This window comes from Dromiciops gliroides, chromosome 2, assembly GCF_019393635.1.
Source record: "Dromiciops gliroides isolate mDroGli1 chromosome 2, mDroGli1.pri, whole genome shotgun sequence".
Lineage (NCBI taxonomy): Eukaryota > Metazoa > Chordata > Mammalia > Microbiotheria > Microbiotheriidae > Dromiciops > Dromiciops gliroides.
Window position 1 is genome coordinate 391,545,314 of NC_057862.1, and position 24,104 is coordinate 391,569,417.

At 41.4% G+C, this 24,104-nt stretch overlaps 1 protein-coding gene across 2 annotated transcripts in view; it reads right to left on the reverse strand.

The window, feature by feature from the left end:
* LRRC8A (leucine rich repeat containing 8 VRAC subunit A) overlaps positions 1-23,994 on the reverse strand; it is a 38,592-nt gene extending 14,598 nt beyond the window's left edge. For both annotated transcript variants that reach the window (XM_043985557.1, XM_043985558.1), the window contains exons 1-2: positions 23,883-23,994; positions 19,897-20,021 (exon numbers count right to left, since the gene is read on the reverse strand). The gene's annotated coding sequence lies outside the window, so the exon portion shown is untranslated. The remainder of the gene's footprint in view (positions 1-19,896; positions 20,022-23,882) is intronic.
* Between the last annotated feature and the right edge of the window lie 110 nt (positions 23,995-24,104).

The following is a 24,104-nucleotide window of genomic DNA, read 5'->3' on the forward strand; positions in this document are numbered from 1 at the left end:
GCCTGTACAAAGAAAGGTGTGGAGGTGGGAGATGCAGTGTTATTTAGGAGAAACGGCAAGTAGCCTGGTTTGGCTGGACCATAGACCACGTGGTGGCTGGTAATGTGTAATCAGCCTGAGAAAACAGGCTGAAGCCAGAGAGGGAAGGTTTGTGTTCTGTCCCAAAGGGAGCCGCTGCAGCTTCTTAAAAAGAGGAAGGACATGGCCAGCAAGACCTGCACTTGAGGACAATCACTTTATCATCTGTGTGGAAGAAGTACTGGGAAGCTGCAAGAGCCATTAGACGGTTCCTGCCAATACACCAAGAAGCAGTGAGGACCCAGACTAGGTGGGTATAGTAACAGTGATGCCAAGAAAAGAAAAGCATATCAACGAAATAAAAACAAAATACACAGAAGGTTCAGAGTCACCAAGAAGCAGGACAACACCACCAACACCACCACCACCAAGCTGTACATAATAGAAACTCACAGCTTTGTGCATAATGATCTTTTTCTGTTCTTTTATATATATAACATTCTCATGATAGTTGATGTCTGGCAAGTTTCTAATCAAAATATACATTAAAAAAAAAAAAGTGAGGCACTAAGGGGCAGCTAGGTGGCGCAGTGGATAAAGCACCAGTCCTGGATTCAGGAGGACCTGAGTTCAAATTTGGCCTCAGACAATTGACACTTATTAGCTGTGTGACCCCGGGCAAATCACTTAACCCTCATTGCCCCACAAAACAAACAAACAAAAAATGAGGCACTAAGAGAGAATAGAGCCAAGTGAATATGGACAGCTTTTTCCAGGCTGTGAAAAGGAGAGACAGAGAATGAAAATTTGAGGGGATGGTAAGGTCAAATGAAGGGCTTTTTTTTTTTTATTTCAATGATGGGAGCAATCTGGACATGTCTGAAAGCTGTAGGGAAAGGAGTCAGTCTATCAGGAAAGAATAAAAGGATTGGCATGTGGTAGGAAAACTCATAGTGGATCTAGGCAACATGGCTGTGTGACTTCCTCTAGCAGTGTTCAGCAGCTTGTAAGCAAAAACAGAAAAGGAAGATGATGCAAATAATTCAGGGTTTAGAAAGGAATGAACTACATGCCACAGGTCAATGGAACAAGGGTTTTGAGGGTCCCCACACAGTGTTAAAGTTTAACTGAAGGGGGCAGCTAGGTGGCGCTGTGGATAAAGCACTGGCCCTGGATTCAGGAGGACCTGAGTTCAAATCCAACCTCAGACACTTGCCACTTACTAGCTGTGTGACCCTGGGCAAGTCAATTAACCCTCACTGCCCCACAAAAAAAAACAAACAAACAAAACAAACAACAATAACAACAACAAAGTTGAACTGAAGCAAAACCAGGATAGGAATGATAACATGGGAAAGCCAGATGAGGACAGAGGATGGGTTTGGGATAGATGAAGCACAGAGACAGCTGGAAGGATGGGAGGTTGTGGTCAGGTACAGGAACTTCAGACTTACAGAGAGAAGAGGTGGAAGAGATGGAGGGAATGCTGATAACATCAAGGGTATGATATCCCTGTATGGCTGAGGTGGGATGAAGGTGAAGTTCATGGGAGTTAACGAAGCTGATAAACCAGAGAATAACGTGAATGATGAACACAATAATGAGAAATAAAATACTAAAAGAACTTTATAATTCAAATTAATGTAATAATCAATCTTGATTCAAGAGAAATGGTAAAAGAAGCTTCCTTTCTCTTGATAGAGGAGGGGTGGGGGTACAATTATAAAATGGTACATTATCATCAGATATGGCTCAGGACTCTGTTTTGCTAAACTGTTTTTCTTTTATATAAAAGAAGGTTCTGGGGAAGCTAGGTGGCGCAGTGGATAAAGCACTGGCCCTGGATTCAGGAGGACCTGAGTTCAAATTTGGCCTCAGACACTTGACACTTACTGTGTGACCCTGAACAAGTCACTTAATCCCTATTGCCCCACAAAAATAAAATAAAACAAAATTAAATAAATAAATGAAGGAAGGGAAAAATTATTGGAAAGTGACAAAAAATATATATTCAATGCAATTTTAAAAAATTGATTAAAATCTGTAGCATGCAACCCAATCAGTCCTAAGGGGAAAAAATCAAATCCTTACAATCATACCTTAACAAAATTTTAAAAAGAGAAGATTAATGAACTGGATATGCATTTTTTAAATTAGAGAATCAACAAATAAATAAACCTAAAATAAGCCCAAAAGAGGAGTTACTTTAAAAAGTAGAGGGGAAATAGATAAATTGGAAACAAAAAACCCCATAGAAATAAGAAATAAAAGCTGATTTTTTTTAAAAATAGCAAATCCTTAGATAATCTGATTAGAAAAAAGATATCAGAAAATCAAATCAATAAAACAGCAAACAAGATGAAATCACAGCAAAAACAGAAGAAATAAAAAGCATAATCAGAACATATTATACACAATTATGTGCTGAAAACAGAGAAGCACATAAGAAATATAGCAATACCTTCATATATATATAATATTTACGCTATCAAAATACCAAATAGAAATCTTTAAAAAACCCAGTATCAGAAAATGAAATAGATCTAGCTGTAGAGCAATTGGGGGGCTGGGGGTGGGGGGGAGAACCCTGGACCTGATGGATTCAGGAGAATTCTATCAAACTTAAAAAAAATAGTACCCATACTTCACAAATTATTCTAAAAAATTAAGAAAGAAGAATGGAAAGAACCCAACCAGAATCCCTTTATAAGATGAATATATTTCTAATGCTTAAACCAGGGAATGATAAATACATGGAAAGAAAACTATAGGCCAATATCATTGATGAACATTGACTCAAAAATCTCAAACAAAACCCTATCAAACATTTTGCAGCAACCCATCCAAGAAAACATTCATTATAATCAAGAGGAATTTTTACCAGGGATACAAGGATGGTTCAGCATTAGGAAAACAAGCAACACAATTAATCATATTAAAAATCAAAACATCCAAAACGACATGATTGTCTCCACAGATGCAGAAAAAGCCTCTGACAAAGTACAACACTCAGTCTGCTAAAAAAACCCTGAAAAATATAGGCAAAGAGAGGTAATTTTTTTCCTATGATAAAAAAGCATCTATCTAAAATCAAAAGCAAACATCATATGCAATGGGGTACATTAGAACATTTTCCATTAAATATAGAAATGAAGCAAAGATGCCCACTCTCCCACTATTAGTTTACAAAGTTCTGGAAATGCTGGCAATAGCAATAAGACAAGAGAAAGGAATTAAAGAAATAAAGATAGGTAAATAGGAAATAAAACTATCCCTTTCTGTTGATGTTCTGTTGATTTACTTGGAAAATCCAAGGAAATCAGAAATGATACTAATTGAAGCAATTAATAGCTTCAGCAAAGTTGCAGGTTACATAATCCTCAAAAATCAACAGCCCTTCTATATAACAATAACAAAACACAAGAGGCAACAATAGAAAGGGAAATCCAAAAAACTACTAAATCCATAAAATATCTGGAGATCAACTTCCAAAAGTACACAAAAGACTTGTATATATTCAATCCAATTACAAAGTTCTCCTTTAAGAATGAATGTATAGCAGCTAGGTGCAGTGGATAGAGCACCGGCCCTGGATTCAGGAGAACCTGAGTTCAAATGTGGCCTCAGACACTTAACATTTACTAGCTGTGTGACCCTAGGCAAGTCACTTAACCCCAATTGCCTCACCAAAAAAAAAAAAAAAGAATGAATGTATAGCTGGAATGAATGTATAGCTAGAAAAATATTCACTGCTCATGGATAGGCCATGCTAAATATAATAAAAGTGACAATATTACCAAAATTAATTTACACTTTTAATTCTATACTAATTGAATTTTACCAAGAGGATACTTCTCAGAACTTGATAAAATAATAACAAAATTTGTTTGGAAAAACAAAAGATCTAGAACATCAAGGGAAATGACGAAAAAAGTAATAATGAAGGGAAAATAGTACTTCCACCAAAGGGCTATGGGACTGTTCATACCCTTTGACCCAGTGGTACCACTGCTAGATCTGTATCCCAAAGAGACCATAGAAAAGGGAAAAGGACCTACATGTACAAAAATATTTATAGCAGCTCTCTTTGTGGTGGCAAAGAATTGGAAATCAAGGGAATGCCCATCAATAGGGGAATGGCTAAACAAGTTGTGATATATGAATGTAATGGAATACTATTGTGCTGTAAGAAACGATGAGCAGGAGGAGTTCAGAGAAACCTGGAAGGACTTGCATGAACTGATACTGACTGAGAGGAGCAGAACCAGGAGAACATTGTACACAGTAACAGCAACATTGTGTATGAACAATGGGGTTAGACTTGGCTCTTCTCAGCAGTGCAACGATCCAAAACAGTTTCAAAGAACTCATGATAGAAAAAAGAACTGTGAATTATGAATGCAGATTGAACCATACTGTTTCTACTTTTGGACTGGGTTTTTTCCTTCTTTTTTGAGGTTTTTCCCTTGTGCTCTGATTCTTCTTTCACAAGATGACTAATGTAGAAATATGTTTAATGTGATTGTACATATACAACCTATATCAGACTGCTTTCTGTCATGGGGAGGAGGGAGGGAAGGAAGGGTGGGAGAAAAAAATTTGGAACTAAAAATCCTGTAAAAACAAATGCTGAAAACTATCCTTATATGTAACTGGAAAATAATAAAATACTAAAAAAAAGGAAATTAAAAAAAAAATTGTGCTTCGTCTTCAAACTATATCATAAAGCAGCAGTCATCAAAACATCTGGTTAAAAAACTGAGAGAGATCAATGGGACAGACAAGGGATATTAAAAAATTATTACTCTATAACCCAAGGTTTGATAAAGTGGGAAAAATAAATTACCTAGGAAAAACTCCCTATCTAATACAAATTGCTGGGAAAACTGAAAAATAGTCTGGCAGAAACTAGGCTTAGACCAACATCTTATATCACATTCTACAATACATCCTAAATGCATACATGACCTTAATATTAAAGACCATAATAGAGAAGTAGATCATGTACCTCTCAGTTATATATAGAGGATATGCATTTGGCGGGGAGCGGGGCAATGAGGGTTAAGTGACTTGCCCAGGGTCACACAGCTAGTAAGTGTCAAGTATCTGAAGCAAATTTGAATTCAGGTCCTCCTGAATCCAGGGCTGGTGCTTTATCACTGTGCCACCTAGCTGCCCCCAAAGATATGCGTTCTTAACCAAACAAGAGATAGAAGCAATTACAAAAGTTAAAATAATTGTATCAATAATAAATAATTGTACAAAATAATTTACAAAAGTAAAATAATGATTACTTGAAACTGGAAAGCTTTTGCATAGACAATAATGCTTCTAGGATAAGAAAGGATGTGGTTGAATGGGGAAAAAATCTTTGTATCAAATTTCTCTGACAAGAGTTCGGTATCTGAGTGAGATGTATAAAGAATATATATAAGGGGCAGCTAGGTGGCACAGTGGATAGAGCACTGGCCTTGGATTCAGGAGGACCTGAGTTCAAATCCAGCCTCAGACACTTGATACTTACTAGCTGTGTAACCCTGGGCAAGTCACTTAACCCTTGCCCTGCCCCCCCCCCAAAAAGCTGAATGAGGCAAAATTTAAAAGACCAAGCTTGGTGCCAAAGAAGCTACTACCCCACCCTGGCATCTTGAAGAAGTAGGGGACCATGAATATAGAATACTGTATATAACATAAGACTTTTTCATTATGATTAGTTTTATGGAGCTTCTTACATCTTCTTTCTTCTTTTTTTTTTTTTATTATAAAGGATGGCTATCTGGAAGAGGCAGAGGGAAGGAAAATAAATGTAGGTGCTATAAAAATAAAATATATCAATAAAAAACTTTTAAAAATCAAGGCTATAGGGGCAGCTAGGTGGCGCAGTGGATAGAGCACCGGCCCTGGAGTCAGGAGTACCTGAGTTCAAATCCGGCCTCAGACACTTAACACTTACTAGCTGTGTGGCCCTGGGCAAGTCAGTTAACCCCAATTGCCTCACTAAAAATAAAAAAAAATTAAAAAAAAATCAAGGCTATATATCTGATTGCTTACTGCCTCAGGGAGTGGGAAGGGGAGGGAGGGAAAGAGAGAATTTGGAACCCCAAAATTAAAACATTTATTAAAAAAAAAATCAAGACTATCATTTAGAGAAATGTCACCTGGAAAAGGAGGTGGAACACTCACAGAGCAAGAGCAAGGATGAATGAGAGCCAGCTGGAATGTTCCACTGGTATCCAAACAAATTCAAGAAGTCTAGGGGAAGTCCAGCAGAATGAGGTGGGTAGACCTATTGTCCAGTGTAATGGAAAGACATGGATAAGAATCATATGGGACTAAAAGGTGAAGAGTGCCCACGTCAAGGAAACTACAGACCTACTGAAATATATTGTATTTATGAGCCCCTTAATTGAGTTTTGTAAGCTTTCCGTTGTAAACTTTCCTCACAGAACCTCATGAGAAGAGACTTCCTCATAATTTTACAACTACTAAGTGTAAGAGTCCAGCTATCTTGACCTCCAAGGAGCCACTCAAAAGATGGGGTAACTTATATGAATAAGCTATTTCGAATTTGTTTTTGAATCATAAGGGCAAAGAATCAAGGACCATAGTGTTCAGGTTAGATGCCTCTCTATATGGCAAAGAACCTACAAGATTTATACAACCTCTCTTGAAGGGTTGTCTGTTAGAGAAACTAGCTAAAACATAACTTTTCCCCAATGTTCTGGGGCCCACCACTCACTCCTGTTACTTTCTAAGGCAGTCTACAGGGTTGACCCAAAAAGGGGCAATATGAATACTTTCCTACCTGACCTGTGGGCTAGTCAGGGAAACACAGTATAAACATGCACCTACGCAAGTATTAGGCTGTGACCAGAACCACTGGTGTTGCTTGTTGACTAACTTATTCTCCTGGGAAACTTTGAGAGGATGTAGAAAAATAGGTTACATCAGATCCCAGGGTTTTTTTCTTTTTAGTTTATGTTCAGATAGTCATTCAAGTCCAGTGTCTCTAATTCCAACAGCTTTTGGTAAAGACTAGAAATATAAGGCACCCATTCCCAGTTTAACAACAGAAACCCTACCACCAGGTAGGCCTGAAGAACTTCAAGTCACTTCCCTTCTCAGCTTCAGTTTCCTCTTCTGAAAAATGAACAGTTTGTCTTCCTGTTCACATTTCTGTCATCTTTGCCAATTTTCTGGCATGAGGTAAACCCTCAGGGTTGTTTTTATTTGCATTTCTCTTATTGGTAACTCAGAGTGTTTTTTCATAAAATCTTTGTGTCAGAAATCTCTTTACCAAATCCAAGGAAGCTCCTTAATGCTGCCCCCTAAAGTCACCTTAGCCTGTCTTCACTTTAGCAGCAAATCCTTAGAGAATTCTTCTTTCATGTTGGAGAGATGCTGGGTTAAGGAAGAATATGGTTTTCCCAAACCCACTTTCCAGAGGGAGAAATAGAGATATTATGTAGCTAAATAAATGTTTTGCCTGTGTTCCTGCACCCAGCTTCTAATGGTAGACTAAGTTCCTTCTTTCGGCCCTCCCACATCTGATTCAAAAATGGTAGCATTCCAAACTTGGGCCCCAAAAAGAGATATGAGAAATGAGATAACATAGGTATAGCGCTTTGCAAACCATAAGGAGTTCTATAAATGTTAGCTACCTCCTTTTCTTCTTTGAATGGTGGGGAGAAAACTATGGGCATGAAACATTGCATATACAGTGTCAGCTTTCGTTGGTGTGTTGTGTTAGGTTAATTTTGCTGCACTTTTCCCTTTTCTTTTTTGATTTCTTTGTTATAAGGACATAAGGGATAAAAGTTTTAAAACATAAACCAAAAAACCCTGTAACATGATTCCTTAGTGGCAAGAGCTTAGGGAATCCTATCCCTGAAACAAAGGGACAGAGCCCTTAGCTCCTATGCCCAAGAAGCCCACTGGCCAGTCAACCTGGGATATAAAGAGGTAGCACATTAGAAATGCTCAATTACAAGCCACAGGCTATAAAACCAGAAGGGAGTCTTAGAGATCACATAGTGGTCTATCCGACCTCTAAATTTTAGAGAAAAATAAATGAGACCCAAGAGAAGTAAAGTCACTTGTCCAAGGTCATACAGGTAGTAAGGACCAGGATTCAAACCTGTCATGTGCTTCCCTAATCCAGTCAGTGTTCATTCCACTATACCCTATAACTTCAGCCTGAAGTTTCAAAGATAAGACAAAACCTGGAGGCAGCCATGATGACTCCATATTTGGAGTCATTAGACTTAGCTTAGAGCATTGGCTCTGCCACTTGTTATATTTCCCTGAGGCAGTCAACCTCTCTCTCTATTTCTGTTTCCCTATCTGTAGAATGGGGACGGTAATATTTTTCATTTCCTACTTCATTAGGTTACCATGGAGAGAGACTGAAGTAATATACTTTGTAAACTGTAAAACACTAGAGGAACGTTAGAAGGCTTGTGGAAACAGGGGCACACAGGTGCATTGTTAGTGGCGTTCCAAACTGATCCATGTTATGATTATGATGCATGCTGCTGGGTGGAGGACAGACAGACTGTAGCTGGCTGCTGTGGTGTTCTAGCAATAGGTTACTCCTCATAGACTCATAGAGACACTGATCAGTATTTGTCCTTCTGGCACAGAGAAGTATACTGCAGAGAGGAGAATACTGCACAAAGTCCAGACACCTCGTTCCTCCCAAACTCCCCAGTCCAGCCAAGGAATTCATTTCCTGGACCTTGGTCAGCTCTTCCCTATATACATAAAAAGAATGCTCATTAGGAAATGTCTAGGCCAAGAGGTAAAAAAAAAGAATCGGGGCAGCTAGGTGGTGCAGTGGATAGAGCACCGGCTCTGGAGTCAGGAGGACCTGAGTTCAAATCCGACCTCAGACACTTAACACTTACTAGCTGTGTGACCCTGGGCAAGTCACTTAACCCCAACTGCCTCACTTAAAAAAAAAAAAGAATCATAAAAGAGTAGGGGTCACCCAAAAGTTATCCAAAACTACTTCAGAAGGCAGAACTTTATCGATCTCTGTACTTTCTTCATTTATACAACCATGTCAGCTTGGCCAGGGACAATTTCAAAATTCAAGATTCTTTGCAGAAAGCCTTAGATAGCAGTCACTCCCAGAAAGATCCTAAGGGTACCCTGGCTGCTTCCCTGTTACAGCCTTACAATTTCAAGAAAAAGGTCAACATTCCAAATCCTTTATTCTTCTCCACCCACTCAATGGTCTGCCCTCAAGGGGGAGTGAGAGAGAGAGAGAGAGAGAGAGAGAGAGAGAGAGAGAGAGAGAGAGAGAGAATGAATGAATGAATATATGTAAGGAAATGGGAGCCAGCCCCTATCCAGACAAGTATACTCTCCATCGTTATGGTATCTTCCTTGGACCAGTCACTTTGTCAAAGTTTTTACCTCTGAAAGGCAAGGATGCCACTATGGATGAGGATTGGTGAGGGAAGGAAACTTTGCTAAATACTAAAAGCTGAACACAAAAGAAGGTTAACCTTGAGCTCCTTCAGCTCCCCAGAGTCACTCCCTACAACTCACCAGCTATTCACCACCTGCCTACTCATCAGGTCCCAAAACCTGTTGTCAGGTCAAGAACAACTAGGTGGTACTACTTTGTGACAAAAGGTCTTGCTTCATATCACTGATTCCCTAATCCTCAGAGCCCACTAACTAGGATTCTCTCTACTATCAGACTTTCCTTCTCCTATCACTATCTCGTTCAGCTTCATCCTCTTCACAAGGGTCTCTGTTGTTCTCTTTTCTCTAGCTTAGCCTCTCAGGGCACCCCTCAAATGTCTCAGGGTCCAGTTTAAATCCATTAGCTGTTTATAAAAAAGTTTTGGTGCCTTTTGGTTTTTTTATCATAGTCATATCCCAATGTACTCCTCTGACCATTGAACTCTCCCATTTATTGGTCTGGATCTGTGATTTTACTGGGAACTTCTGGTTCTAACAATGCAGAAGCACAATTATTCTGCAGCTTAAGTCAGGGTTTCCTAGGTCACTGGGAGATTAAATAACTTGTCCAGGGTCAATCTGTCAGTCTCTGTAAGAGACAGGACTAGAACCCACAAGGCCACAAGACCAGCTCTCTGTCCATGAAACCACACTACCTCCTTAGAACCTGCCTTATCACAAGGAAAATCAGTTAAGCAGAAGAGAGCCACAAAGTCTGATAGCATAGACACAAATCAACACCTATCGACTTTTACCCAACTATTCTGCTTCTCCTTTCTCCATTCCATATCAGTTAGTATAAGTCTTCCCATGTTCCCCTGAATTCTTCATATTGTCATTTCTTACTGTACAACAGCATTCCATTACACTAATAGGCTATAATTTGTTCAGCGATTAAGCCATCATCACCCATTCAACGGCACCCAATTGCTTCCAATTTTCTGCTATCGACAAAGTGCAATCAATTTCCGTATTCAGGGAACCTATCTGTCTTTCTTTGGACCTTTTTAATCCAAAGATCAAGGTGGCTTTTTCATCTTTGTCAATCTGATGGTATGGGATGAAACCTAGTAATTGTTTTAATTTATATCTCTTTAGTGATTTGCCCTGTTTTTGTCCATATAGTTACTGGTTGTCTTTTCTTAAACTGTTCAGATCCTTTGACCATTTATCTACTAGAAAAATCTCTTACCTCCCCTCTTTCTTATTCTTTAAGACGGCTTTTTGTACCAAATCTAAAACTATATTATAAAGCAGCAATCATCAAAGTTATTTGGTACTAGCTAAAAAAATAAAGCGGAGGGGGCAGCTAGGTGGCACAATGGATGGAGCACCAGCCCTGGAATCAGGAGGACCTGAGTTCAAATCCAGCCCCAGACACTTAACACCTACTGGCTGTGTGACCCTGGGCAAATCACTTAAGCCGAATTGCCTCACAAAAAAAAAAAAAAAGAGTGGAAGATCAGTGGAATAGGTAAGGTGCACAATACATAGTAGCAAATAACTATAGTAATCTACTGCTTTGATAAACCTAAAGACTCCAACTTCTGGGATAAGAACTCACTAACAAAAACTGCTGAGAAAACTAGAAAATAGTATGGCAGATACTAGGCATAGACCAACATCTTATACAGTATACCAAAGTAAAGTCAAAATAGGTATATGATTTAGCCACAAAGGGTGCTACCATAGGCAAATTAGGAGAGGAAGGAATACTTAACCTCTCAGATCTATGGAGAGAGGAAGAATTTAAGTCCAAACAAGGGATAGAGAATATTATGAAATGTAAAATGGATCATTTTAATTATGTTAAATTTAAAAGGTTTTGTACAAACAGAAGCAATGCAGCCAAGATTAGAAGGAAAGCAGAAAGCTGGGAAATAATTTTTATAGTCAGTGTCTCTGATAAAGACCTCATTTCTAAAATATACAGAGAACTGAATCAAATTTAAGAATACAAGTCATTCCCTAATTGAGAAATAGGGATTTCAGATGAAGAAATTAAAGCTATCTATAGCCATATGAAAAAAATGCTCTAAATCACTATTGATTAGAGAAATGCAAATTAAAACAACTCTGAGGTACTGTCACACCTCATACTTATCAGATTGGTTAATATGACAAAAAAGAAAATGATAAATGTTAGAGGTGTGGGAAAATTGGAACATTAATGCATTATTGGTAGAGTTGTGAACTGATCCAATCATTCTAGAGAACAATTTGGAACTATGCCCAAAGGGCTATAAAACTGTGCATACCCTTTGACCCAGCAATACCACTACTAGGTCTGTATGCCAAAGAGAGCATAAAAAAGGGAAAAGGACCCACATGTACAAAAATATTTATAACAGCTCTTTCTGTGGTGGCAAAGAATGGAAAACTGAGGGGATACCCATCAACTGGGGAATGGTTAAACAAGTTGTGGTATATGAATGTAATGGAATACTATTATGCTATAGAAATGATGAGCAAACAGATTTCAGAAAAACCTGGAAATACTTAAGTGGACTGATGCTGAGTGAAGTGAGCAGAACCAGGAGAACATTGTACACAGTAACAGCAACATTGTGTGATGATCAGCTGTGATAGACTTAGCTCTTCTCAGCAATGCAATGATCCAAGACAATTCCAAAGGACTCATGATGGGAAATGCTCTCCACATCCAGAGAAAGAACTGTGGAATCTGAAAGCAGATTGAACCATACTATTTTCAGGGGTTTTTTGTTTTTCTTTCTTGAGGTTTTTCAATTTTGTTCTGATTTTTCTTTCACAACATGACTCATGTGGGAATAAGTTTAACATGACTGTACATATATAACCTACATCAAATTGCTTGCTGTCTTGTGGGGAGGGGAGGGAAGGGAGGGAGAAAAATTTGGAACTCAAAATCTTGTAAAAATGAATGATAAAAAATATCTTTACATGTAACTGGAAAAACTATTAAGAAAAAAATATCAAACAGGAAAAAAAGGACAGTTTTCAACATTCATTTTTATAAGATTTTGTGTTCTAAATTTTTCTCCCTCCCTCCCTTCCCTCTCCCCCCCTCCACAAGACAGCAAGCAATCTGATGTAGGTTATATATGTACAGTCATGTTAAACTTATTACCACATGAGTCATGTTGTGAAAGAAAAATCAGAACAAAATTGAAAAACCTCAAGAAAGAAAAAAACCAAAACAAAACAAAAAGCAAAAATAGTGTGATTCCACAGCTCTTTCTCTGGATATGGAGAGCATTTCTCATCATGAGTCCTTTGGAATTGTCTTAGATCATTGCATTGCTGAGAAAAGCAAAGTCTATCACAGCTGATCATCACATAATGTTGCTGTTACTATGTACAATGTTCTCCTGGTTCTGCTCACTTCACTCAGCATAAATCTACTTGAGTCTGAAAACTATCTTTACATGTACCTGGAAAAAAATAAAATGCTATTAAAATTTAAACAAAATAAAAATAAAAACAAGAAAAAAAGAGATGGCTTTCTGGGAGGGCTAAAAGGGAGGGGAGTTGTAAAATATAAATGATAGGGGGCGGCTAGGTGGCGCAGTGGATAAAGCACCGGCCCTGGATTCAGGAGTACCTGAGTTCAAATCCAGCCTCAGACACTTAACACTTACTAGCTGTGTGACCCTGGGCAAGTCACTTAACCCCCATTGCCTCGCAAAAAAAACCCCAAAAAATATATATATATAAATGATATAAAAAGGAGATATGAATAATAATGTAATTTTTTTAAAAGACAGTTCCATTCTGGGGGAAAATTACTACATGCTCCAGAAAACAGAATGATTTGGAAAGGATCTACAAGGGAAAAAAGATCAGAATCTGGAGTACACATATTAAAAAAAAGAAAGAAAAAAAAGAAAAGAAAAGGAAATTTAATTCATTGATCCCCAGGCTTGGCTTTTCTATTATTTCTTTTTTTTTTTGTTTTGGTATTTTTTGGGGGTTTTTTGAGGGGCAATGGGGGTTAAGTGACTTGCCCAGGGTCACACAGCTAGTAAGTGTCAAGTGTCTGAGGCCGGATTTGAACTCAGGTACTCCTGAATCCAGGGCCGGTACTTTATCCACTGCACCACCTAGCCGCCCCTTTTCTACTATTTCTAATTCCCTCAGAACTACATGTGTGTTTTAGATCGTAAAGCTCCTATGAATTAGGGAAGGCAATCACCATTCAACAAGCATTATTAAGTGAAACCCTGTTATGGATCCCACACCGTGCTATGGGCATTTAATTTGCCCAGTATAGTGCCCAGCACAGCATCTGACACCTGTGGATGATAGACAATATAATCAATTTGAAGATGAGAAGGAGCCAGGGGATGGGAAGGAGAAGAGAAGAAAACAAGGAAGAAGGAAAGGTCCCTGAGAAAGTATTAAGTGTGAAAGAGGTTCTTAGGTAGAATAAGAGTAGGCAACCTTTCTAAAAAGTGATGCTACATGATTTCTGTTAAGTTCATTAAAAAAACAAAAACAAAGTGTTGCTGACCCCAATTCTTCCAGTATGCTGGACTATTCTTTTTTTGGGGGGGGGAGGGGCAATGAGGATTAAGTGACTTGCCCAGGGTCACACAGCTAGTAAGTATCAAGTGTCTGAGGCTGGATTTGAACTCAGTTCCTCCTGAATCCAGGGCTGGTGCTTTATCCACTTCGCCACCTAGCTCTCCCCTGCCACCCCCTCCCCAGGGTTCTTTTTTTTTTTTTTAAGTGAGGCACTTGGGGTTAAGTGACTTGCCCAGGGTCACACAGCTAGTAAGTATTAAGTGTCTGAGGCTGGATTTGAACTCAGGTACTCCTGACTCCAGGGCCAGTGCTCTATCCACTACGCCACCTAGCTGCCCCCCTCCCCACGGTTCTTAATGAAACCATGACTCTCATTGGGTAGGAGGGGAGGAAGAGGCAGCAGCTCTTGGTAAAAGGTGGAGAAAGAGGCAGAGTGTCATGGGATAGAGCAGAGAAATCTCTAAGTAGGGTTTTGAAATGGCAGCAGGTGGGATTAGTCAGCTACAAAAAACTTCTTAGATACATAAAAGTGGTAAGAAACACCAGCAGCTAAGTCAGGGTCACTCTCTCTCCCTAGAGGACTGTAAACAGACCCCTATTCAAATCTGTCTTGTTTGGCTACTGTAGTTCTCAAACATTCTGTTTCCAGGCCACATTAGCAGGGCCTAAGTCTCCAGGGACCACTTACTACATCTACTCCCACAAGTACTATGTACAAAATCCTCACGAGAACCAAATTGGGAAAATGCTGCTTCCTTTGGGGAAGCACCAATAAAAGATAGTATGTAAACTGCCTATTCCTGCTTGAGAGGTCTATGCCTATCCTTTATACTTCTAATTTACTTCTAAATTTTTTTTTTTTTTTTGCGGGGCAATGGAGGTTAAGTGACTTGCCCAGGGTCACACAGCTAGTAAGTCTCAAGTGTCTGAGGCCAGATTTGAACTCAGATACTCCTGAATCCAGGGCCGGTGCTTTATCCACTGTGCCACCTAGCTGCCCCTATCCTTTTTTAAGTATCAATTCTCAGGGCCTCCAACCACCAGAAGACTCCTTGTGTTCACTAGCAGTTCCCAGGTCACCCTCTGAGAAATGACCTTGATGACTTCCTCTCAGACTCAGAATTCCAAGCAAATAAGAGCAGTAAAGGCAGAGAAATTTAGAGTCTAATCTCTCTATTGATCCACTCCAAAATATATCACACATCAACTGAAAGAATCCTAATCACTCAGAATCTGTCCCTGGGGCAAATTCAGTTGTTTAGAAAATAGGGTGGGGATTGTGGAGAGAGACACACAGACTGAGACTGCTGCTAGGAAGATGACACATATACTAATTCTGGGCACCTTCGATAGCATAGGCCACCAAGCCTGGAAGCATAATGGGTAGTCACATTGGCATGGTGGTAAAGGAAGGAAAACTCTAAGAGTGGGGCAGAATGGGGGCAGGATCCGTGGGTACACACGGGCTTTGGGAGAATCACACATAGAAGACGAACATCTGGAAATAAATCTCCTCTCCATTTCAACTCCCTGAGGCAATGCCCTGGTCACTTTGGGATAGTTACTGCTCTGTATACACCCAAGCCACACTCAAATGTCAACAGTATTAATACAATGCTATTTGTTTCCATCCCTCCTTATTGTGGTCCATCTCTCTGGGATTTATATCCAGGAGAGCCAGCAAGACTTAATTGTGAGTTAAAGGAATAGGATTCTGCTCCTAATAAAGAGACCAACCAAATATTCTCCAAGCAACAGGTTCCTAACCCACCTGAACAGAGCTTTTGATTGGGCTTTGCTACCTGAAGGCCAGGGTACATAGCACACAGAGCCCCTTCTGTTTAAGCAGAAAGAAAGAGTTGGATCAAGAAAAATTCCCAAGCTGAGCAAGAAGAAGCTCCCATCCCCCAATCCTCTCTAGCTCAGAGTAAAAAGAAAAGAAAGGTTGGAACAATTTATTTCCAGCTGTCTTTCTGTAACGCTTTCCCAGGAAAGAACCATTTCTAAGAAGCTGGTTCTTAGTATAAATTGGAAAAGGGTATTAGGTCACTTGGTCCTTAACCCAGAATGAAGTCAGCTGTGGACAGGGAATAGTGGACACAGAAACAAACAGAAACACACACCACACTTCCCACCCACCCCCCACATATATGCCTACAAATTAGAGACACAAAGACAGATGCTGATGGAGACACTACTTTCATTTCCTTCTAGGTGGAGGGAGCTCAGAGAGAGAGGAAAAGTTGTGTCCCCCATGCAGAGTCTCTCAGCCATCACTAAGAGTGACTTCCAAAGCAAATGGTACATAGAAAGCCCCAGGCCACCCGCACCCAACTGTGGGGTGAGTCAGCCGGCTGGGATGGGGCTAGTGCTTCCTGACTCGATCCTTTCCCCCACTTCCCTTGCACCCCCAGGAAGAGCCGCACCCTCTGAGATCCAGATTGAGCTGACTGCAGCCTCATGCCAAATTTGAGAGCTCAAGTGATTCTTTAAGCTGCATTGAAATCTCTTGAAACAGGTTTTCCTTTTTAGCAAACTTATCAAAGGAAGCGATAGGAATGTTGAGTAAGAGGCACCAATCTCTTTCTCTTAGGCAAAGCTACCTAGTATTCCAAACAGAAGCACACGCACCCCCATTTTCTCTCTCCAAACTTCCAGACTGTTGCTTCAGGACAATGACAGCCTTCAGGCTCAAAGCCCCTCTGCCAACTAGCTTCTATAGAAGATCAGCAAGAGATAGTTCTTGAGTCTGCCTGAGTATTTCCAGGTCCTGCAACTATATATCCTCGAAAGCTCCCTCTCCTAGACCAACCAAAGACAAGAAATGGTCCCATTTCCCAGAGTTCAAAGGAATTTAGGTCTCAGTGTACTACTAGTAGTACCTTTGGAGCAGTTTAACGGGACTTCTGGGAAAGCACCCACTGAGTCATTAGACAGCCTGCCCTGACAAGTGAGGAGAAAGAACTCTGTTGGGGGGAAACGACAGCTCCAAAGAGTGGCTCCAAGCATGTGTTTTGCCTCAGAGTCAACTAAGGCTTCCTAGATGGGTAATGAAATCCCCAAATGACTTCCTCAAGAATGGTGTCACCTCTTCTCTCTCCGTGGTCTTGGGAAACAGGACAAAACTAGTCTTCCCTCAGTTCAGAACATTCTTAAGCTGGATATGAGGAGTTTGTGAAAGACAGGTCCAGTGTCTTCTGGCTCCAGAAACCTCCAATTTCACCTTGCTCTAGTCCCAGCTTCTTTCAATGTCCAGACTGACTCCCCTTCACCTGATACTGGAAGCAGCTTCCTGATGCCACCAGTAAGTAAAGGCAGGTTCCTAGGGATCCTATTACAGAAAGACTAGGTAGAATGATGCAAGAAGAGAGAGATCAAAGCCAGTCTTTCACACCAGCTGATGATCAAGCCATTCGTCATCCCTCATCACTCCTTAAAGGCTTGGCAGTTAGGACTCTGGGGGCATCCAGGTGGCATGTGAAAGCAATGGAATTTTACAACCGATTTTACTCCATTTGAATGCCATTCTGGGTGTGAGGCAAAATCGCATCAATACATTTAATCTTGAGGTTTCAAGCCCTCCAGAGACCTTTAAACACAAACACACTCACTCACGTAAAACAGTAAGGAACATTAGCAAAGAAATCCAAAAAGAACAAAAACTCATCTAAATAAAAAAAAGGGCTCAACCCTTCTTGAAATCTCTCCCACCCCCCTCCTCCAAGGAAGAGCTCAGCCCCTCAATGACATCCCTAAGGAACATGTAAAATCACCCCACCCAGCCCTACAAGCACAGCTTGGCAACTACAGCAGTGTGAACCCTCCCCCCCTACATATGACCTAAGTGACCTGGGACAAATCACTTCAACTCCTTGGGCTTCAGTTCCCTCATCTGTTAAATAAGGGGAGCGGACTAGATCTGATTCTCTTAATGAGCATAATAATTATCATTCATAGACACCCCTCTGTTCTTCTAGAAAGAAAAACTGGGTTCAGGTACTTTATTAAGTCAGATGCCAAAGGGTAAGGGTGGATTGATTCAGCATAGATTCAACTAAAAAATTAATTAGGGACTGATAACAGAGACCAGAACTGGATTTTCTGAAGGATCTCTGACAATATGTGACCCACTTTAGAAGATATAGGAACAAGGGACAGCTAGGTGGTGCAGTGGATAGAGCACCAGCTGGGATTCAGGAGGACCTGAGTTCAAATCCGACCTTAGACACTTAACACTTACTAGCTGTGTGACTCTGGGCAAGTCACTTAACCCCAATTGCCTCACCAAAAAAATAAACAAAAAGAAGATATAGGAATAGGTATCAAAGAAAAGGAAGAGTGAACACCAAGGAGGGCTAAAATAAATTTTTGAAAACAACCTTAGCTAAGAAGAGAAATCCTAAGAATAACATACAAGCAAAGGATTTTGTGGCTTTCCCTAAATCCTTCCAAACTCCCATCCACTCCTCCCTCCATAAATAACAGAAATTTCTCCACAGCAGAACACACTAAGCCCCCCAACCAAGGCAACATATTGACATGATTTTTAAATATCAGCAAGGCTTCATCCTTTGGTTAGGGGATGAAACTTCCCCAGGATTTCCCATCATCACCCAAGAAATGACTCCCAAACCAACCACACTCTCCTACCTTTAAAAAAGTAAATACTTGGGGCAGCTAGGTGGGGTAGTGGATAGAGCACCGGCCCTGGAGTCAGGAGTACCTGAGTTCAAATCTGGCCTCAGACACTTAACACTTATTAGCTGTGTGACCTTGGGCAAGTCACTTAACCCCAATTGCCTCACCAAAAAAAATTTTTTTAAAAAAATATAAATACTTGAAATTTTAAAAAAAAGTCTGTTAGGAGGATAAAGACTGACCATAGCCAAAATACTCTCCAGGATAAAAGGTGTCTCTCTGGAATGTGAATATTGCTATGAGGGGCTATTCTGTTCTCAGAGGAAATCACACTACCAAGTCAGATGTGGCATTTTCTCTTTCTCAAGGAAGGCAGCATGTGCTGGAACCCACACTGCTTCAGCCAGGATGTCCCTGGCTGTTAGAAGGGATTCTTACCCAAGAAAAGCAAGACACTTTGCTTCCAGCCTAGCCTCCTGCTGAGAAGGATGGCACAGACTGTGGCCCCTGGCCTCCGCTTCCCTGGGGGTAGAGAGTGCCTAGAAAACAAGCAGGAAACTCCTGCTGGGCAAGACTAAGATTGAATGACCTTGTTCCTAATAAGCAAGAAAGCCTGAGAAGTCACACTAGACTTATGCCATTTCCTTTTCGTTGTTCCAAAGCCTGCTGACAAATAACAAAATCCAGATTTGGGGACAGGAAAAAGAGGCAGGGCTCCACAAAGACCCTTAGAAAGAGTCTTCAAGATGAGCTCTCAAAGACCTTTCTACATGACTAGATCTATGTAAAGAATCACTCATTGTACTTAATTTTCACATTTAAGTAGTAGTAATAACCAGATAGAAATGAAATTAGAGAAAGAGAAGAACTCCTCTCCTTTGCCTCTAATTTCCACCAGAATTCCAAAGTAATACAGTGATAGGTACCAGAGGAATACAGAGGTTGTTATCCTTTGCCCTCAGCCACACTCAAGCCTGGCATGAGACAGTGCAGTTCCTTCCCACCCATGCTTACAGGTCCAATAAAATTTAACTGGATCCTGCCCTTGAGGCTTAAAAACCAAGAGGAGGGGCAGCTAGGTGGAGCAGTGGATAAAGCACTGGACCTGGATTCAGGAGGACCTGAGTTCAAATCCAGCCTCAGACACTTAACATGTACTAGCTGTGTGACTCTGGGCAAGTCACTTAACCCCAGTTGCCTCACCAAACAAAACAAAACAAAACCAAGAGGAGACGTAAGAAAGGAGGCCAGGGCACTCACCTTGCAGCTGGTTTTGCTATCTACACTTCAGTCCTCTGTGCAGGAGTTGGACAGCATCTGTATGGACTGGATTCTGATTTGGTTCTGAAGCGCCACATTCCCCAAGCGCCATGGAAGCAGCCCCACTGTGAGAATAAGAACCTAGCATCAGTAAAGGACATAGCAGGAACCAGCAGCCCAAACCAGAGCTAAGAAGTCAGAGGCTCAGGACTCTACTGCCCAGAGCCACTCTCAGCTTACTGTGACATCTTAGACTACAGTGGTCAACCTGTACCTCAGTGACCCTTTCAGCTATAAAATGGGCATAATCTTTTCTTTTCTTATATCCATGTCACAAAGGAATAAGATCCTGGCTAGTTACCCTAAAGGAAAAATAATTATTCTAGGAATTATTATTGCCAAAATTTCCTAAGGAGGATGGTAATCCATAGCAAGGAAGACAAGCCTCAAATAGTGGGAATGATGCCAGGCTGGGATTAGAAGTTAAGGAGGAGATGGTCTAGGGAAAGATTCGTTCTGGGACACAAAAAGAAATCAAAACAGAATAGCCCTAAAGCATACTAACTCCCACTTGTGAGACTCTCCCCCATGAAAATAGCTTAAATTTCTATACCTATGTACATGTATGCTCCTTAGAAGGTAGGGCTTGTTTAATTTTTGTCTTTGTATCTATCCCCAGTACCTTGCACACAGTAGATACTCAAACATTTCTTCTTTTATTTGTGTGTGTGTGTGTGTGTGTGTGTGTGTGTGTGTGTGTGTGTGTGTGTGAAGCAATTGGGGTTAAGTGATTTGCCCAGGGTCACACAGCTAGTAAGTGTCAAGTGTCTGAAGCTGGATTTGAACTCAGGTACTCCTGATTCCAGGGCTGGTGCTCTATCCGCTGCACCACCTAGCTGCCCCTCAATTAAACATTTCTTGATGCTTATTTACCCAACTGTGCTGCTCTGTGTACACAGAAGTATTTAATAAGAGTTTGGTAAATCGATCACAAAATCTCAGAGTTTGAAAGGACCTCAGAGGTCAGTCAATCCAACCTGCACTTAAAACAGGGATCCCTTTCCCTTCTCCCTTCCACTAGCAAATCATGCCTTACATGTGTTCCTCCAGTCCCCACCAGAAGACAGCTAGTGAAGGGGGGCGGAAAACTATGACTGCCTGAGGCAGTTCCTTTTACTTTGGATTGATAGAAAGTTTTTCATTTCATCAAACTAGAATCTTGCCTCTCCATAACTTCTATCCATTTCTGCTCCTAGTTTTACTTTCTGGGAACAAGAACAAGTTTAAACCTCCTTTCACCTACTTGAAGAGAGGAAAGCTAGCACGTCTCTCCTAAATTTTCTCTGCTCATAAATAGTTACCAGGAAGCCAGAAAACATTGCTTGGTCTATCTATGCCTTCCTCTGACCAGTCTTAAGATAGAATATTTTATGATGTCCCAATAATTAAGATAGAGTTATTTCAGCCCTGTGAACCCAATTTTATGAGGTGTGGGGAGTTATTTTCCATTTAGGGGAATGTCCTAGGAAAAGAGAAATAACTTTAAAAAAAAAAGGGAAATAACTTTTTAAGAATTCCCCCTATAAAGTAAGGTTGAAACAACTTCACCTTGCTTAATTACCAAGTTATCCTAATATGGTCTATCTTGAGACTGGCCATTGAAAGGCAATAAGCATGCATATACACTGAACATCACCTTCAACCTCATTTCCTCTGGGACAAACCATCTGTCCCTCCACACCCAAAACCTTTTGCTTATGGGAAAAATTTGACCTTCACGCCAATGATGCTAATATGACCCTGCCATCTGCACTGCCAGGCTCTGCAGAACTGTCCCCTCATGACAGCTTCTGAAACATCAGCTTTCTATACACAGGAGACATCAGACCCCACTACTGACCCCACTCTCTGACCAGAATACTTTGCTGACCACCTGGCTTTTCAGAAGGGAGGTAATATGGTGTAGTAGAAAGATCACTGGATGGAATCAGATGGCCTAGGTTTGAATCCTTCCTCTGCAACTTACTAGTTATGCCACCTTCAGTAAATTGCTTCCTCACTCTAGCCTTCAGGGCGCTCACCTGCAAAATAAGTGAACTGAACTAAATAATATCTCAAGTTGTCCATTTCAGTTCTAAGTCCTATGATCCTGTGAGGCTGGGATGCTTTTTATTAGGAAACATCATAGATGCTTCATAGATACAACAGATGCTAAATTTGACAAGAAAGAAACCACATTTTTAAAACCATGTCCCAATTTCTCATTTTACCATGTTCTCCTGTCAACCCCAAATGTAAAGGCTTCCATGAAAACAGGACAGAGAAGAAGAAACAGATGGTCACTAAGATTCTTTGCATCTTAAAATCCTATGATTTTTTTTTTTTGGAGGGGCAATGAGGGTTAAGTGACTTGCCCAGGGTCAGACAGCTAGTAAGTGTCAAGTGTCTGAGGTCACATTTGAACTCAGGTCCTCCTGAATCCAGGGCTACCCCCATGACACTCCCAAATAGAATTACCCTAAATCCCCCTCCTCAGCCCAGGAGAAGTCAAAGTTTTCCTCTGTCCCTCTCAAACAGGATGGCATCAATTGAACACCTAGCGATCACCCCAAAATTCTGCAACAAGTATTAAGTACCCAATGACTTAACAGGTAGCCCTTGCCAAAAAGGAGCAAGATCCTTATGCAAACCTTGTCTTCCAAAGGCCCAAGGTAAAGAAAAAAGCAATGGTTGAGTTTTCAAAAACAGCAACAACAAACTCTCAACCCCCAGAAAAGAAGACCTGAGGGAACATGATCACTGTCTTCAGGTATCCCAAGGGCTCTAATGTGAAAGGAGATAAGTAGCTATGTATGTATGCTTGACCTCATGGAGCAAAAGTAGGTACAATGGGAAATTACAGGGAGTTCTGTCATCTCAATCTAAAGAAAACTTCCTAACAATAAGAGCTGTCCAAAAGTTGAACAGGATGCTTTGGAGGAAAGTGAGTCGTACATCACTGGGAGGTCTTCCATAGAAAGCTTGCTTGCCAGCCATGTGGTGGCCCGATATCCATGCTTCAGCTAGGGATTGCATTAGATGACCTCTTCCACTTTAGAGACTACAACCTACACATTACTACCACTAGGGCCCCTCCAGCAGAACCTTTTCCTTCCACGTATAGGCTCCTTCCCCAATCTGGAGCATACATGCCCTTCCCAGGGAGGAGACCAGGCCCCAATACTGTAAGGCAACACCAAAGGCTCTGCACACTGGGCTGGGTCCCGGAAAAGAGTGGAGAAATAATTTTTTATCCTACCCACCAGGCTGAGTAGACGCTGCCATTTACTCCCCAGGAGATATTGACCAAGTCCCACCCCTTTGGGGAACTCAGTTTCCCTCTCTGTAAATGATGCGTTTGTAGATGGTCTCCCAGATCCTTTCCAGCTTTGGAAACTTTGCAATGCTGATCCTTCTCTATGGAACAAATGCTGAATGTGGGGGAGTTCTAGACCAACTCCTATGCCCATGTAGAGAATGGGGGTGGGAAGAAAAATTTGAGCCGCCCCCCCCCCCCGTCCCTAAGAAGGGGGAACACTCCAAAGCTGAGCAATGCCGTCTCCATAGAGTCAATGGAGCTTTGAAACTGAGTGACACCCCCAAAGTGAAATGATCCATGAATTGGGAGATACCCCCCAAACTGTTCTGCTCCCCTAAGCTAGGTGACGCCCCCAAAGCAAAGGGACTCAACAATTCCAGGTGACAGTTCTAAAGCAAAAGGAGGCTCTATGCTGGGGAAAGGCTAAATGACACCCCCAAAAGGGAAGGCGGGGGAGAGCCCAAGGAAGGGAATGAGCCTGGCACCTCCCTTTCTCCCCTAAGCGCCTAGGACGGGGTTCCGTCACCTCCTAACGTGGGAGCCCTTTCCCTGCCCAGGTTAGGGGGTAACTGTGACAGCGCTTGCCCAGCCTGTTCTCTGGCCCCAGGCCCCCTGTCCCAGCACTTACGCCGCAGAGCCCGGCAGCCTCCCGGCGCCCTTCCGCGATTCGGTCCCCGCCGGCTCCTCCGGCCGGCGGCTCCTTTTGTTTGTCCCCTCACTGCACCACTCGGGCTCCTCCGCCCCGGACGTGACGTCACCTACGGCACACGCCATGGCGGAGTAGCGGGGGATGAAGAAGGGAGGGGGGAACAGCCCCTCCCACCGCCTTATGAGAAAGTAGAGTGGGGGA